The sequence below is a fragment of the Suricata suricatta genome, chromosome 12 (assembly GCF_006229205.1).
Source record: "Suricata suricatta isolate VVHF042 chromosome 12, meerkat_22Aug2017_6uvM2_HiC, whole genome shotgun sequence".
Classification (NCBI taxonomy): domain Eukaryota; kingdom Metazoa; phylum Chordata; class Mammalia; order Carnivora; family Herpestidae; genus Suricata; species Suricata suricatta.
In genome coordinates this window covers 63947778-63963188 of record NC_043711.1, presented here as the reverse complement: position 1 = coordinate 63963188, position 15411 = coordinate 63947778, and the positions used below count along the sequence as shown (strand labels likewise).

General features: G+C 43.0%; 1 long non-coding RNA gene across 2 annotated transcripts; it reads right to left on the bottom strand.

Annotated features, from left to right (window-relative positions):
• Positions 1–8158: 8158 nt before the first annotated feature.
• LOC115274618 lies at positions 8159–15145 on the bottom strand. 2 transcript variants are annotated; one of them, XR_003901197.1, is made up of 3 exons: positions 14299–15145; positions 12677–12855; positions 8159–8798 (listed from the first exon to the last, which is right to left on the bottom strand). It is a non-coding gene; the product is annotated as an uncharacterized LOC115274618 (long non-coding RNA). The 2 variants fall into 2 exon arrangements; XR_003901196.1 differs by lacking the exon at positions 8159–8798 and adding an exon at positions 10549–10615.
• Between the last annotated feature and the right edge of the window lie 266 nt (positions 15146–15411).

The window sequence follows — 15411 nt, the reverse complement described above, 5'->3', positions numbered from 1 at the left end:
ATGCAGGGCTCGAACCCTTGAACCACAAGATCATGACCTGAGCCAAAGTTGGACACTTAACCAGCTGAGCCACCCAGGCGCCCCAAGGCTGTGGAATTTTTAAACCAACTCCCATCAGCCTTTGGTGGAGACCTGCTCCTGGGCCAAGGACTGTTGGCTCAGGCAGAGTGAGCTCTAAGAAAGCTCTCAGGCAGTTGGAAATCAGCTGGAGTAGACAGTGATAGCAAGACCCAAAAATGGGCCGTAGCATGTTCTGAGTCTGGCAACCCTAGCAGGACTCTAGCTTGTTGGGGGTAAGAGCTTGGTCTCTGGGATGAGACTGCCTGGGGCTGGGTCTTGCCCTTGCCACTTTCTAGCTGTGGCACCTTGGGCATGTTGCTTTTATTCATTTACTTTTTTAAAATGCATTTTTTTTGGTAAAGAAAAGCTTGCAAACCCTGGGTGTGCAACTCAACAAATGGAACAACAGCTCAACAAATGTTCTTAAATGGAACAAATCCCCATAACCAGCACCTGGCTTGGGAAATAGGACACGATCAGTACCCAGGAATGCCCTCTCACGCTGCCTCCTAGTTACTCCCTCCTCAAGGGTGCCCACTATTTTGACTTCTAACATTGTAGATTTTAGTATTGCCTATTTTTGTGCATATATAAATGGCTTCTTCCATTCTGTGTCTGAGACTCCTGTATACTGTTTTGTGTAGTTATGGTTGTTCATTTTATAGTTGAGTGGTGTTTCATTGTATTCAGATTGTTTCCAGTTGATTCCAGGGCTATTTCAAACAGTGCTGCTATGAGCCTTCTTGTAGGTCTGTATGATTAGAAGTCTTTTTCTGTCACTTCTATCTGAGTTTTCAAAGACAGTCATGAAATAGCATCTTGCATAAGTAAGTGCTTCATGAATGTTTGTGCCATCAATTGAGAGGGGGCGGGGCAAGTCCAGAGGTAGAGAAACAGCTCATGTTGGGGTTGGGCATGTGATTTACTTGTTGTCTGATCTGTTCCAGGGTCATGGACTTTGGACCCCAATTGCTGGGTTTTGGAGGGAAACTCTTATAGCTGGAAAGAATTCCGCCCAGTGCCTACACTGGCCCACCTCATGGAGTACTCACAAGCAGCTGCTGAAGATCCTTGTTTTACTTTTCTTTGGGGAAAAAAATTCTTCCAGAACTGTGACTTGGCTAATCACAAGAAACATCTGTAACCTCCTAAAAAACATCTGCTTTGTACCATTCTGTGGAGCACGATATTTATACAGCCCAGCAGTGTACTTAAATTCATGTTTAGCCAACTCTGAAAAACAGCTGGGGGCTCCTGAAGTCCAGGACGAGATTTGCAGGTGGCCTGTGAACCTGGATGGGAAGGAGGCCCCTGCGGATGCTCCCACAGCTCAAGGGGGGAGGAACGTGGAATGACCTGGAGATGGGGGCAGGGTGAGGAGTCGATGAAAGTACCATGAGCTGCTTGGTTCACTGGGGCAGTTGAATAATGGTTATCTCCATGTTTCTGTCTGGCAGCCCCTGGAACATTTCCTGCTGAGGAAGGTATTCCCTTAACTGATCAGAAAGTACCTTTTGTTGTTGTTGTTGTTTTGTAGCTTGAATAAACCAAGTGGAGGTGCTGGTAGATTTTCTGGAGATGAGCATGCTTGTTTTCAGGTAATTATATATTATTAATCAAAATTTTAACCAATAAGAGGATGGAGTTGTGTGTGGTCTCTCTCTCCTCACTGATAATGAGCATGGCTGAAGACATCTTTTTAGACAAAGGGATCACCTAGCTTTTCAGGTTTATTTCAGTTTCGGTGACCTGCAAAGCAGGACTGGAACCTGTTATGGGCAAGCAATCTCGAGACTACTCTGAAGCCTTGAGGACTCTATTCAAACATGGGTGTCTTTAGGAGTACCTCCAAAGCACAGGCCTGGTTGGGGGGTGGGATTCAGAAGTGCCTCCAGGGGAGTTTGATGAGAAGTTGGGAGTTAGGAAGACAGTGCAGGGTTAGCACCTCTCTCCTTGACTACCTCCTTTCTTTGGAATCCTGCTCTTTGCATGAAGAAAAGGGATAAACTGTTGATGTTGCCAACCCCTAAGCACATATTCATGCACTCAGTGATAATTACTGAGTGCCTACTATGTAATGTGTCTGTTCAGCCTTGTACCGAATATAAAGGATGCAGTGGTGAGCTTTGCATGGACCCCTCCTGTCCTCAGGGAACTTCCAGTGTGGCTCCTGGTTACACATTGTAGTGAGGGCTCATAAGAGAAAGCTGAGGGGGTTCTCTTAGACTGAAGGGACAGGGCAGGCTTTCTGAAGAATGAAATGAGAGAAGTGAGTGAGAGGTAACTTGAGATAGGGCAGAGATGAGACCATTCAAGGCAGAGGAAATAGCATGTGCAAATACCCTGTGGCTGGCAGAGCATGATAAGTTCCAGGAACAGAAGACCAGGCCTATGGGGATGGAGCATGGTTGTCAGTGATGGATATTGCCAGAAGGCCATTCAGATACAGGAGCCAGCCAGAGCATCTTCTAGTCTGGGGACAGGTCTTGTCCTCCTCACATGGTCTGAGTCTGAGAAATGCCTGCAAAGATGTGGACACAATATTGCTGGCCCTGGTAGGTTGAGATGGGGATGACATGCTCTAACTTGGGTCTGAAGACTCATAAAGCTGAGATTTCCAGTGGATGTCATTTTCTGTGACCCCAGACTCCTCCAGGCTCTGTTGGCAACCCTCATGATGGAGGTGGTTCTGTGATGTCACTGAAGGGACAGTGACCAAAGACCTAATTATAAGACTCTGCTCCAGGACACTGAGGTTTTGTATCAGTGTCTGTCCAGGCTGAACTCTAATGGGTCAGTGAATCGACTCAAAAGGAGAAACTGGGGCACCTGCGTGGCTTAGTTGGTTGAGTGTCTGACTCCTGATTTTGGCTCAGGTCATGATCTCATGGTCATGGGATCAAGTCCTAGGTGGAGCCTGCTTGCAATTCTCTCTCTCCCTCTCTCTCTGCCCCTCCCCCACACAATCTCTCTCTCTCTCTCTCTCTCTCTCTCTCTCTCTCTCAAAATAAAAATAAAAAATAAAATGTTAAAAAAAAGGGGAGAAACAGCCAAGGGGAGAAGGAAAGCCACCCACTGGCATTCCCAGTGGCGCCATCTTTTCTCCTAAGTCTAAAAGAAACTTAAGGCCATGAATTTGTGGCAAGACTGTGGTGTGCAGCAGGCAGACTGGGGATGCGCGGCAGTTGGAAGCTGTAGGAGGGTCAGAGAACACCATGGCATCCTGGTTCTATGGCTAACCAGATGTGCGATGGCATCCTTTCCTACCCAGAGGGCCTCTCTTCAAGCCCACGACAGAGGAGACAACCCCAGAAGATCCCCGTTTGTCTTGGATATTTATAATTCTTTCTTTTAAAATAAAATAAATTTGAAAGTTACCTGGGAAAGAAGAGGTCAGCTCAGTGATCAGAGTGAGGTGGCATCTTGGGCACATTTGTCTAGGTGCCAGTCACCTTAGTCCCTTGTCATCTCTACTGGGAGAGGTCCTGAAATTATTTCCATTTCTACTGGGAGGGTGAAGAGCTGACAAGGGCTAGGCCTCAAAGAGATGATGGCACTTCCTCCCACTTAACACAATTTGACAATAAACTATTATTAAAAAAAAGAAGCAAATGAAAAAAAAGAAATAAAAAATATACTAAACCATGAATCAAGTGCAAGGATAGACCAAGTTCTGGGCTTTTCTCTGTAATGACTGTCTTGATGTATTTTGAAATGTTATTATATATAATTTTAGTTATTTTTTATGTGAATTTGAGTGATGTGTTTCTGAAATCATTTAATATAAAATTATAACAAAGTCTCACTCCATGATACAAATATAGAGTATCATTAAATTAAAGTTGGTTGGAAATTGCAAAATTTGAAAGCTGTCAAGGAAGAGTGGTTTGTAAGCTTTGTTTAAGATACTGCCCATGGCAGCGGACTGCTTGAGCTGGTAAAGGAAAAACCCACCAACTTTTGTGAGGGTTTTGGTTATGTGAGCTGGAAATTACATGAGGTCTTCCAGAAAACATCTTTCCAATAAATACAATTGCCACGTAGCAAATTATTTTTGGGGAAAAAAGATACCTTGAGTGCCTTTGAATTGCATGTGGCTATTCAAGGGGTTCACTCTGCCTGCTGGTTCATCTGGGTCTTCTAGGGGAAGAGAAGCTGAGTGATGTTTGTAAGGGCACAAGATCAGGGTGGGGCCAAGATTTGAAAACAAGGCTGTTTGACTCCATACACCTTATTGAAAGGGGTTTAGTGTCCTTACCCTCCTCCTGTAGAATTGTTTAAAAAACAAAAATCAAAGTGCTAGTTAGGACTTTGAAATTTACCTAATCCTGTGCTTACCTCTCAGAGTGGAATAAACTGAAATCCAGAGGACTGAAGAATGCAAGGCTATGGTTGTTGTAATCCCAAGGGTTTACTGGTCTTCCAGGGAATTTCTAAAGGTGGACCTGAGCTCTATTTCAAGCCAGTTCCCATCCTCACTTGTGTGACCACCAGGAGGAAACTTGCCCTCTCTGGGATCCAGCCTTGCCTTTCTGAGGGAATCAGATAAGTTGGGTTAGGTGAACTCCCACATTGCTGCAAGTGCCAGAGTACTCTAACTCTGATTCCAGATGCTTCTCACTGAGCTACTTCCCCCATTTCTTTGGAAAGACATTGTGGTGGTGGCAAGGGACAGGTCCCATAAGGGAGGGGGTTCTGTAGGTTAATCAGTAGTGCAGAGGTGATCATTTTTCTAAGGGAAGTTTATTTAATAAAGATAAAATAAATTTTTTTCTTTTCTTTTTATTTATTTATTTTTTTATATTAGACAAAATGGATTTTAAAACAAAGTCTGTAACAAGTGATGAAGAAGGAAATTTCATCATAATTAAGGGAACTGTCCATTAAGAACATCTAACAATTGTATATATTTATACACTCTACTTTTAAAGCCCAAATATATAAATCAAATAATCACAAACATAAAGAAACTCATTGATAATAATGCCATAGGACCAGGAGACTTTAATATTCTATTTGCAGCAATGGACAGATCATCGAAGCACAAAATCAACAAAGAAACAATAACTTTAATTTAGATGGACTTAAAGATATATTCAGAACATTTCATCCTACAGCAGCAGAATACACATTCTTCTTGAGTGCACAAGGAACATTCTCCAGAATAGAAAACATTCTGGTTTACAAATCAGCCCTCAACAGGTGCAAAGAGCTTGAAAACATATCATTCATATCTTCTGATCACAATGTTATGATACATGAAATCAACCACAAGAAAAAATGTGGAAAACTCTCAAATACATGAAGGTTACAAAATATCCTATTGAGGTGTTTGGGTAGCTCACTTTGGTTAAGCTGCTGACTCAAGTTTAGCTCAGGACATGATCTCACAGTTTGTGACAGTGTTGAAATAGCCAGTGTCAGAGCTTAAGACAATGGACTAGTGACTGTGGAGTTTTAATTGTTCCTTATTACAAAGAATCATCCAAAGATGCTGTCCCATTTTCATACTCAACACACAGACCACAAAATGCACTTGCACATACCTATATATCCCAGATCTCTCTGGGACTCAAGCATCACGATGAGCAGGTTATCAGTGAGCTGGTACAAGGAAGCCAGTCTGAGCAGGGCTCAGGAAGTGGCTTTGATGGGACTCTCTGGACAAATTCATCCTGTAATGTCATTGGCCTCCTTGGCTGATATATCAATTTGTTTCCTATTTATGTTTTCTTCATCTTGAGCAGTGCTCTCATTTACTATTAATCATAAGGCTTTCTCACATCTTCTAAATATTCTTTCTGAAATGGGTCCAATGTCATCTTGGTGTGGCAGTGCACCGTTTACTTAGAGCCACAAAAACCCTGTGTTACAGGCTATGTTAACATTCTGTGGCTTGACCTATGCTGAGTTGTTCTCCTGGATATGCAGGCTGGCTGAGGGTCTAACCTCAAGCAGGTGTGGTTGGGGTGACTTGAATGTGCTCCTTCAGTCTCTACCCCTCTTCCTCTTCCTCCAACCAGCAGGCTGGCCCTACCAGGGGCCTTTTACCCATGGTGATGGCAAGCGTGCTTACACAAGCCTGTTCTAATCTCATGAGCACATCACTGCACTAACATCTCACTGGCCAGAGCAAGTTGCATGGCCATACTCAGAATCAGAAGGTAGGGAAGTGCATTCCATGATTAGAAGTTGGCGGGGGAGGGGATGCCTAGGTGGCTCAGTTGGTTGAGAGTCCAACTTTGGCTCAGTTCATGATTTCATGGTTTGTGGGTTCAAGCTCTACATCTGGACTCTGTGCTGACAGCTCAGAGCCTGTAGCCTGCTATGGATTCTGTATCTCCCTCTCTCTCTCCCTCCCCCTGCTCGGTCCCCTGCTCTCTCCCTCCCTCTTTCTCTCTCTCTCAAAAATAAATAAAACATAAAAAAAAAGAAGCGTGGGAAGAGACAGAAATATTGGGACAATAATTGTCAGTATCCACAGTTATAATGTACAGGTGGTGTGGTTTTAAAACACACCTGCAAATTCTTAGACCCTCCTCCCATGAAGAGGTAGGATCCTGGTCCCTCCCTTTGAACCTGGGGGATACTTGTGATGGCCCCATTGGATATAAAGTGGCAGAAGGGAGGCAGCCGTCATGACTCCCTAGGCTTCTGCCAGTGTCTCATGGGCACACTCAGCATGTGTGAGAAGTCCTGCCACCCCGAGGTTGCTGCATGGAGATACCACATGGGGAGACAAGGGAGACCTGCCTGAGGACCCCAGACCCCCAGCGAGGAGTCCTTGGAGAGGAATGCAGTCATACTGTGTCTCTCTGCAAACTCATGGGAGGCCCTAAGCGAGGACTGCCTGCTGAGCCAGTTGACCCCCAGACTCTAACTCCTGTTTTAGCTGCTGTTTTGTGGTAGCTTTTTATGCAGTATTAAATAATCAGATAATCAAGGTTATATTTTCCAACAAGGAATGCAACTCTGGGTGAATCACAGCTCCCCCACTTGCTGTGCTTGAATACGTCCTGTGAGCCCTCTGTGCCTCAGTTTCTCCATTTGTAAAATGGTTGTGTTTCCAGCCTCGTATGGTTGCTATCACATTACATCAAACACCTAGCACAGGCCTGTGTCATGCCAGGTGTTAGTCAATATTTATTGAAAAAATAATCACTTACTGTTAAATTTGGCTCATAGAGTGTTGGAGGAAAGGGGAATAAAAACTGGCTGGAAAGAGACTGGGGTCCACAAAACAGACAAATGAAATGACTGTAACAGAACTATGATTTAGCCTAGGTTGCAAATTGCGGCTGTCAGAGGTTTTGAGTGCGTTATGTGTGTGAACGTGTGAATGCATGTGCTTGAAGTCTTCCTTTAAAACGGAAGCTGATGAAAGAGTAGATCTTAAAGTTCTCATCACAAGAAAAAAACCTTTGTAACCAGGTGATATTCTGGGTGTTAACTGAACTTATTGTAGTAATTGTTTTGCAATATATACATACATCAAATTATCATGGTGTACAACTGAAACCAACACAACGTTTTATGTCAATTACAGCTCAAAAAAATGGGGTGTGGGGGAAGGAAGCTGATGCCTTTCAAAGCCTTGACTGACACATGTGTGAAATGTGTTTCCGAGGGCTGTCAAAGGAGTGCTTTTTCGTTTGCCAAGTCTTGTTTCATTAAGTTGTAGTGACATACAATATATAATTTGTTTGGAGTGATGCTCTAGTTTCAGGCAGGCTGATGACAGTGGAAGCCAGTGAGTCAGGGTTGTCTCCTTTCTCCAGATCATACAGGCAGCCTATTTGGGTTTCTCTCTAGTCTTAGTGACCAAAGAGATCTTCCCTTTTAAAACACTTTTTATTAAAATTAAGTTTTAAAACTTACGGGAAACTCTTTAAGCATACATGCATGAAGAAGGTGTACTCATCTAAGTGTACAGCCCAATGACTTTTCATAAACTGAACATGTTCATGTAACTGCACCCAGATCAAGACACAGACTAATTCCCAGCATCCTGGATGTCCTGCTGATGCTGCCTCCTAGTCCCTACTGGTCTCCCCACTAAGGGAAACAGCAATCTCAACATAAAATAACATTGTTTAGTTTCTCCAACTTTTGCTTTTATTTATTTTATCTTTGCCTTTTATATAAACAGAATCATGCATGCTTTATGCTTTTGTACCTGGGTTCTTTGGCTCAATGTGCTATCTGTGCAGTTGAGTTTCTTGTACATTCTTTGGCTTGCCTGTCCTGTTTGCTGTACCATATTTTCTTTTATGAATATACTGCAATCTGTGTATCCAATCTACTATTGGTGGGTATTTTCCAGATTTGCTTCCCAAACTATCATCTCCCCAGCATGTAGATTATTTAACGTTTTCCGAAACACCTACAACGTTTACTTGGAACCTGAGTATGAGAAGGCACGTTATTTTGTAAATTCAATTCCATTTCCACTGGCTTGTCCATGCTGTCCACATGTCTTCATTGACTCAGTTGGCCAGATTTCAAGGAATGGTGGGTAAGAACTCATTCCCTCATTCCTCCCAACCTTCCTTTCTGACTGCCAGTGCCTGAATCCTGTTCTTTGAAGCTCTTCTTTTTGCACTGCTAAAATGCAAGTGCCCCTATAGGGAATGCATGTTCTCTTGATCCTTCTGTGTCTTCTGTCTCCCAGAGAGAAGAAAGGAACAAAACTTTTTCTGAGAATTGATCCAGACGAAGGATCCAGAAGCACTTGATATCTGAGGGAAGAGGTTTTTCATTTAAAAAGGAAGGGTGAGGGAAGTGCCATAAAGTGAGGTGGGGATGTGGACTAGGAACTCAGTGTGGCTCATGATTCTGTGTGCATCTGGTCCCCTTTTGGGCACTGTGACTGGGGCGGGAGATTAGATTTGGGATCTGGTGAAGCCCATTAAAAATATCATCTTTAGTCCCACCTGGTCTAAAAGTGCATTTTTATTGCTGTCTCATGAAGGAGGAAAAAGCATTGCCATGAATATTGTGGCATCCTGCTTTCTTATTATTCAGAATTTATCTTTAACTTACTGAAAGTGCTCTTTCAGACTTAATTACATGAAGATTTTATCATATATTTCTCTTTGGTGAACATAAAAAGATACAAGCAAAACACGTTGGTGAATGTACTCTAGATTTCTTAACAGTTAGAGTACGATTAGTCAGACTCATTTTTGACTGCAAGTTGATTTCCTGTGGTTCCCTCTCTGTCCCCAGCAGTATTGTCCTCAGTGTCATCAAGAGCTGTATTGGTGTAATAATTCCAGATGTAATCCATGCAAGAGCTAAAAGCCCTTGGCTTTGGGCTTATAAGCTGGTTTAGTCATTATGGAAAGCTAGTCTGCTTTCAATTCCTGCTCTAAGAAAGCTGCTGAACCCATATTTCACCTTCTTCCCACCCCCAACAAATCGAGTGCTCTGCTGTTGACTGCCACCACCCTGCCTGGTTTGATACTGGTGCTTTTGACATTCAAGCACTTATAGGTCAAAGTTACTAGATGCCTACTTCCTAGAGGAACTGTTTTTCAGGAATCTTTGATAATAAGATGCATCCCAACCTCAGAGCTGTTAGGATGGAGAAACAAATCCATTTTAGAATCAGTGCCTCACTGTACCCCCATGGCCACCTTCAGGCTGGCTCTCTGGCCCCCAGAACCAAGACCTTCTACAAGTCTTCTACCTTGTCACGATCACAGCCTGTGTATGTATACTTAAATTTTCTACATTTCCTGACGATAGTGTCTGTAGATAGGTGATGTCACTCCATTCCCCACACTCTTCCAAAATAAGCCTAGCAATGCAGCTCAGTGATGTTTCTGGAGCAAAATGGAAAGCAATGCCAGGCCTGAGACCCAGAGAAGCTGTGAGTGTGTTCATTATCTAATTGTGAAACAAGTCAGCATCAGAGCAGTCCCTGGAGGGGCAGGGGCAGCGCTACCTCTCACTCCCACTCCTAGCCTTCAACATACACCGACTCTCCTAGTAGGATGAGCCACATTCTGCACTGACAAAGATGGGAGGCCAGCCTGGGACAGAAGCTGGAGCACAGGCTTAATTTTCTGCTTGATTTTCCCAGCTTGCCTGGGGATATGCTTTAGGACTGGCAGATGGATGTTCTGTTCATTGTTGCTCCATGAAAGCATTGCCCCTGAGACTCCTATGAAAAAAAAATTGTGTTGTTTGGTTTTTGGACAGAGGTTCATTCAGAAACAGACGCAGGCAGTTCCCAAGGGGAACTTGACTCTTTATTTTGAATGGCTTGGGAGCCTGGAAATTCCATATTCATCTCCCTGACCTGAGAGCTTACAAGTGAAAGGGTTGAAGGTGGAAGATGACGGCTTATTTTTCTTTGTAGAGTTTCATAGTGGATGGCTCAGCAGCAACATAGCCACAGAATGAGGGGCTCTGCCTGTGCTACATGTACAGTTTAGGCAAATTTAATTTTTTAGCAAGCTTCCTGGTGGGAGAGATTGACTTGTAGAGGAGATGCACTGAGCTTGGGGAAGGAAATAATGCTTCAGGTCTAAATGAAAGGGAAACCATCCTGTAGAGATGAAGAGAAGGTTTTATTCTGGAGGCCTGGAGGAAGGTGAAGTGAAGAAAGGAAAGGAGAGGGAGGTGGTGTGAAGCTGGGGGGTGGCAGGAAACCCCACAGTGGGAGTTTGAATAGCTGATCTCAGTTCTCTCCTTCCCACTAGTATTATATTCCCACACCCTTACTGTGGCCTCATGGATGGGGTGTTTGCCCTGCCTCTTGACTTTAGGTTTGTCCACTTAACTTGATTTGGTCAATTCAGATATGACATGAATGGAAGCTTAAAATGCTCTTGGACAGGGAGTTTGCTCTGTTGCATTCCTCATTTTCACCATGGTAAAAACATGCCTTGGATATTTGCAAAACCAAGGGCAATGAGAAACCTGTGGAACAGACCTGGACCCAATCCATAAAGTGTGCCATGCCAACTCAAAGTCTACACTAAATCAGCCAAACTCCCACCAATCCACTGATAATGTATTCAGGGAATAAATTCTTATTGTATGCCTCTGGGTTTGGGGAATATTTGTTTGTTACACAACATGTTGTGGCAATAGCTGACTAATACAAATATCTGTTTTTTACCCTCTCAAAACTTTTGTAAGGTCAAACTCATGAAATGCTTGAGACAATGTTTTTTAAATGGAAACCTGTGAGTGTTTGGGCTTATTATGAATTCCAAGCCAGTATTAAGGGAGAAAGCAGCATTTGGAAGAAACCTTTAGATGAAGAGAAACCATAGGGAAAGCTTTGAAACATCACATGAGCATGGAAATTGGGGCTGAGAAAGTTTTACCAGCTCCTTGAGAGGCATTAGACCACTCAGCTGACATCTAGCTTAAGTAAAAAAGAACACAAGCCAGGCAGAAAAAATATAAATGTATTAGTTAGGGTTCTCCTGAGAAAAGAAATCAACAAAATGTGGAGAGAGAGAGAGAAAGAAAGGAAGAAAGGAAGGATGGAAGGAAGGTAGGAAGCAAGGAAGGAAGGAAGGAAGAAAGAAGGAAAGAAAGAAAAGAAGAAAAGAGAGAGAATATTAAGGAATTGGTTCACATGATTATGGAGGCTAGTGAGTCCAAAATCTGTGGTGAGCCAAAAGGCTGGAGACTCAGGAAAGGGCTAACATTGCAGTTCATGTCGAAAGACCATCTGCTGGCAACATCCCCTCTTGCTTGCTTGGGGGATGTCAGTCTTTTGTTCTGTTCAGGCCTCCACTTATTGGACAAGGCCCACTCACATAGAAAGCAATTTGCTTTACTCAAAGTACACCAATTTAAATGTTAATTGGATTAAATATTAATCTTATCCAAAAACACTCTCACAGAAACATCCAGAATAATGTTTGACACTGGGCACTGTGGCTCAGCCAAGTTGACACATAAAATTAACTATCACTGTGGGCTGTATTTAACCTTTCTCTGGCTCTTAGAAAAAGAAACCCATTGGTTCCATGCTGACAAGCTGTAACTCAACAGTAAGAGGGCCAGCATCCTACCACAGCACTTTTATTTACCTTGTGATCATATATCTCAATGAAAGTGATTGGGGCTATTGTTGAGGAAATTTTGGATTAGACCCACTGAATTCACCAAGCTTTGTCAAGATACCATTCATAGCAATATCCTAAAGATATCTCTTACTGAATTATAGTATATATCCACAAAGTGCACAAATCAGTGTAGCTTGATGAATTTTCACACAGTAAATCAGCACTGGATCAGAAAATAAGAACATTATGAGTATCCCAGCAACCTCTTTCATGTTCCTTTCTAGTCACCACCCTCTTCCTAATGGTAACAACTACCTTTCCTTCAAAAACCACAGATTGGTTTTACCTGTTTTGTATATTATGGCAGATATATTTTTCAAAGATGGATGTACTAATATAGCCTATTTTACCTCTTCTGAAAATGTGATGCTGACCTTCCTCCATTAAGAAGTGTAGTCTTAATTCTCTCTCTTTGAATATGTGTGGACCTGTTAACTATGGTGGAGATGACACCATGTGGCTTCTAGGGCTAAGTTATAAAAGGCAGTATGACTACTTGCTGATCCTTTTGGGATTCTTACCCTTGGAACCCAGCCACTTGCAAGGCTACATGTACATCTTCAAGCCACAGTCCCAGTTGAGGATCCAGCTGATAGAGTACCTCTACCACCATGCGTGCGAGCAAGGAGCCTTTAGATGATACAGGTTTCAGCTTCCCAGTGTCCCCTTCTGCCTCAGAGTGAAGCAGAGATGAGCTGCCCTGTGGAGCACAGCCCAAATTCAGATTCATGAGCAAACAAATGTTGTTAAAAGTCATGAACTATGGTATTATTTGTTACACAGCAGGACATAACTACAACATGATTTATGCAGATGACATCATACAGTATGAATACTTTACTTATATTCAACATTTTATCTGTGGTATTCTCCAATTTAGTTGTTGTATGTAGTTGTAGATTGTTCATTCCTGTTGCTTATGTGATATATGAATACAGTACGGTTTATGTATCCATTGTGCTGTTGCCAGGCATTAGTTGTTTCTAGTTTGAGGGCTATTAAAAGACAGATATCTTAGTACATGTCTTTTGGTAAATATAGTATGTGTTTCTGTTGGGTGTGTACCTAGAGTTGGAATTGTTATGTCATAGAGTATCTATGTTCTGCTTTAGTGGTTACTGCCAAAAAGCTTACTAATATTTTTTCTGAACAAAAGCAATTTCATGAGCTTGTTTATGGACTGACCTGAAGAGTAGTGAGGGAGGTCTGATCAGAGGTATCCTTGTTATCACTAGAAAAGGCTCTAGGTCAAGACTGATTTATTCACTCTGAAACTCGAGGGCCCAGTAGGCTTGCAAGGAACATAAGCTTTAAGAGCATTGATTTGCAGAATGGGAGCCTTCTAATGTATTGTGACTTTGTAGTAGCTCTTTTTGATATTCCTCCTTTCCTTTCCCTTTAACATATCTGTGGATACACACAAAGGCAAAATTTGGCCTCATCTTTGGAAACTGTTATTGCCACACAGTCCAAGGAAGTTACATGTTGGTATTCCATGATTAAGAAGGTTCCATGGGGCATCTGGGTGGCTCAGTTGGTTGAATATCAGACTCTTAATTTTGGTTCAGGTCATGATCTCATGGTTGGTAGGATTAAGCCCTGTGTCTGGCTTTGCACTGAAAGCATGGAGCCTCCTTAGGATTCTCTTCTCCCTCTCTCTCCCCTCCCCTCTTACACACAGGCTCTCTTTCTCAAAATAGATAAATAAACTTTAAAAAAAGAGGATTTTATTCTAGAAAATATTCTGGCTATTTTTCCATACTACCACATATAAATGACCATTTTTCAAAATAGGCTATTACCAGGTAAATGTAATTGAAGCAGTAACATATAGACGAAATGACATATAAACTTTGGAATCCTGCATATGCTCCGGGAACTCCTGGGACTACCATTCACATGGGCAGTAGAGTCTATTGGTCAGAAGCTTATGCTACTGCCTGGATCTGAATCCCAGCTCTGCTGCTTGCCAGCTATGAGACCTTGGATAGGTCCCTTTAACCCCTCTGAGCCTCCATTTCTTGCCTATAAAAGGGAAATAGTAGTAGTGTCTATTACATAGCATTGGTGTGAAAGCTAAATGTAATTAGATAGGTAGAAACTTAATCAAGTCTTGGACACAGAGTTAGCACTAAATACTTACCAGCTATTATATTTGCAGTGGTGAAGTTGGTCAGGGTCAGATTTATAGGGCATCTTGATTAGGTGAGTGCTGAAAACCATTTGTTCCTGGTTAGACTAATGGAGATGGAATGCAGATTCTAAATTAGTCCTCCTGCCTCTCAAAGTCAGTCTCACTGCTAATGCCACATGTCAGAATGAGACAGGGGACACATGGCTCATCTTGGGGAAGTTGTAATGAGCACTGAATGCAGCTGACAGGTAGCAGGAGGCAAGTTCTCATGCCAGGATTTGGTAGACAGAGGCAGCAGATTCCTGAATATCCACATCAGGCAAAAGATGCATGTGTTCTGTTTTCCCAAGGGCTGTGTCACTCTAGCAGAGTGTTGCATAATTACTTTTATTTCCTTAGCTTTCCTATAAAGACATTATCTGGGTTTCCTTTGAAGGGCAGCTCACTCCTGGTGTGCCTGCAGCACTATTCCAACAGTGCACCTGATTGACTTCCAGATGGTAAGGAGGTGTGAAAGGAGGACCTTGGTCAGATGGGCTTGACCAAGAAGCCACCAAGCCATGCTCCACTGTCCATGTGAGAGTCAAGTTTGAGGTAGGATTGGCCTGATGCACGCAGCAGACATCCAGCTCCACAAGGGACTTGTGTGGAGGTCTTTCTCCTTGGCTGTCCAGCATTAACACCACTTCCTTGCTGTGTTTGCAAAATGTTCCACCTTATTTATCTCGATAGAAAACAGGACCTAACCCTCATATACAGTGGCTAAAAATGCTGGATGCTTAGTGTTTTTTCACCCTCCTTTGTAGCTGGGGTGCAGCAGTGTGCCTCAGATCCTGCCAGCTCAGACTTACTGTGTCCATTTTCAGACCTGGGCCCAGGAGCTAGTGCTGGAGAGAAGCAGAAGCAGGGCAGTCTTCCCTGGAAGGGTGGGGGCAGCAGTGAGGTGAGCTACCCCATTCCTCCATTGTGAGGCCACAATGAGAATGGTTCCAATGGCGGTGTCCACTGTAGTTGGTGTCACTGTCCCTTAGTACTCAGCAGCAGTGGCACTATGTTTTTTTCCTCCACCACCCCCCAACCTGTTCTTCATTGCTCTTTGTCCTGATGGGTGTCCTGAGAGTC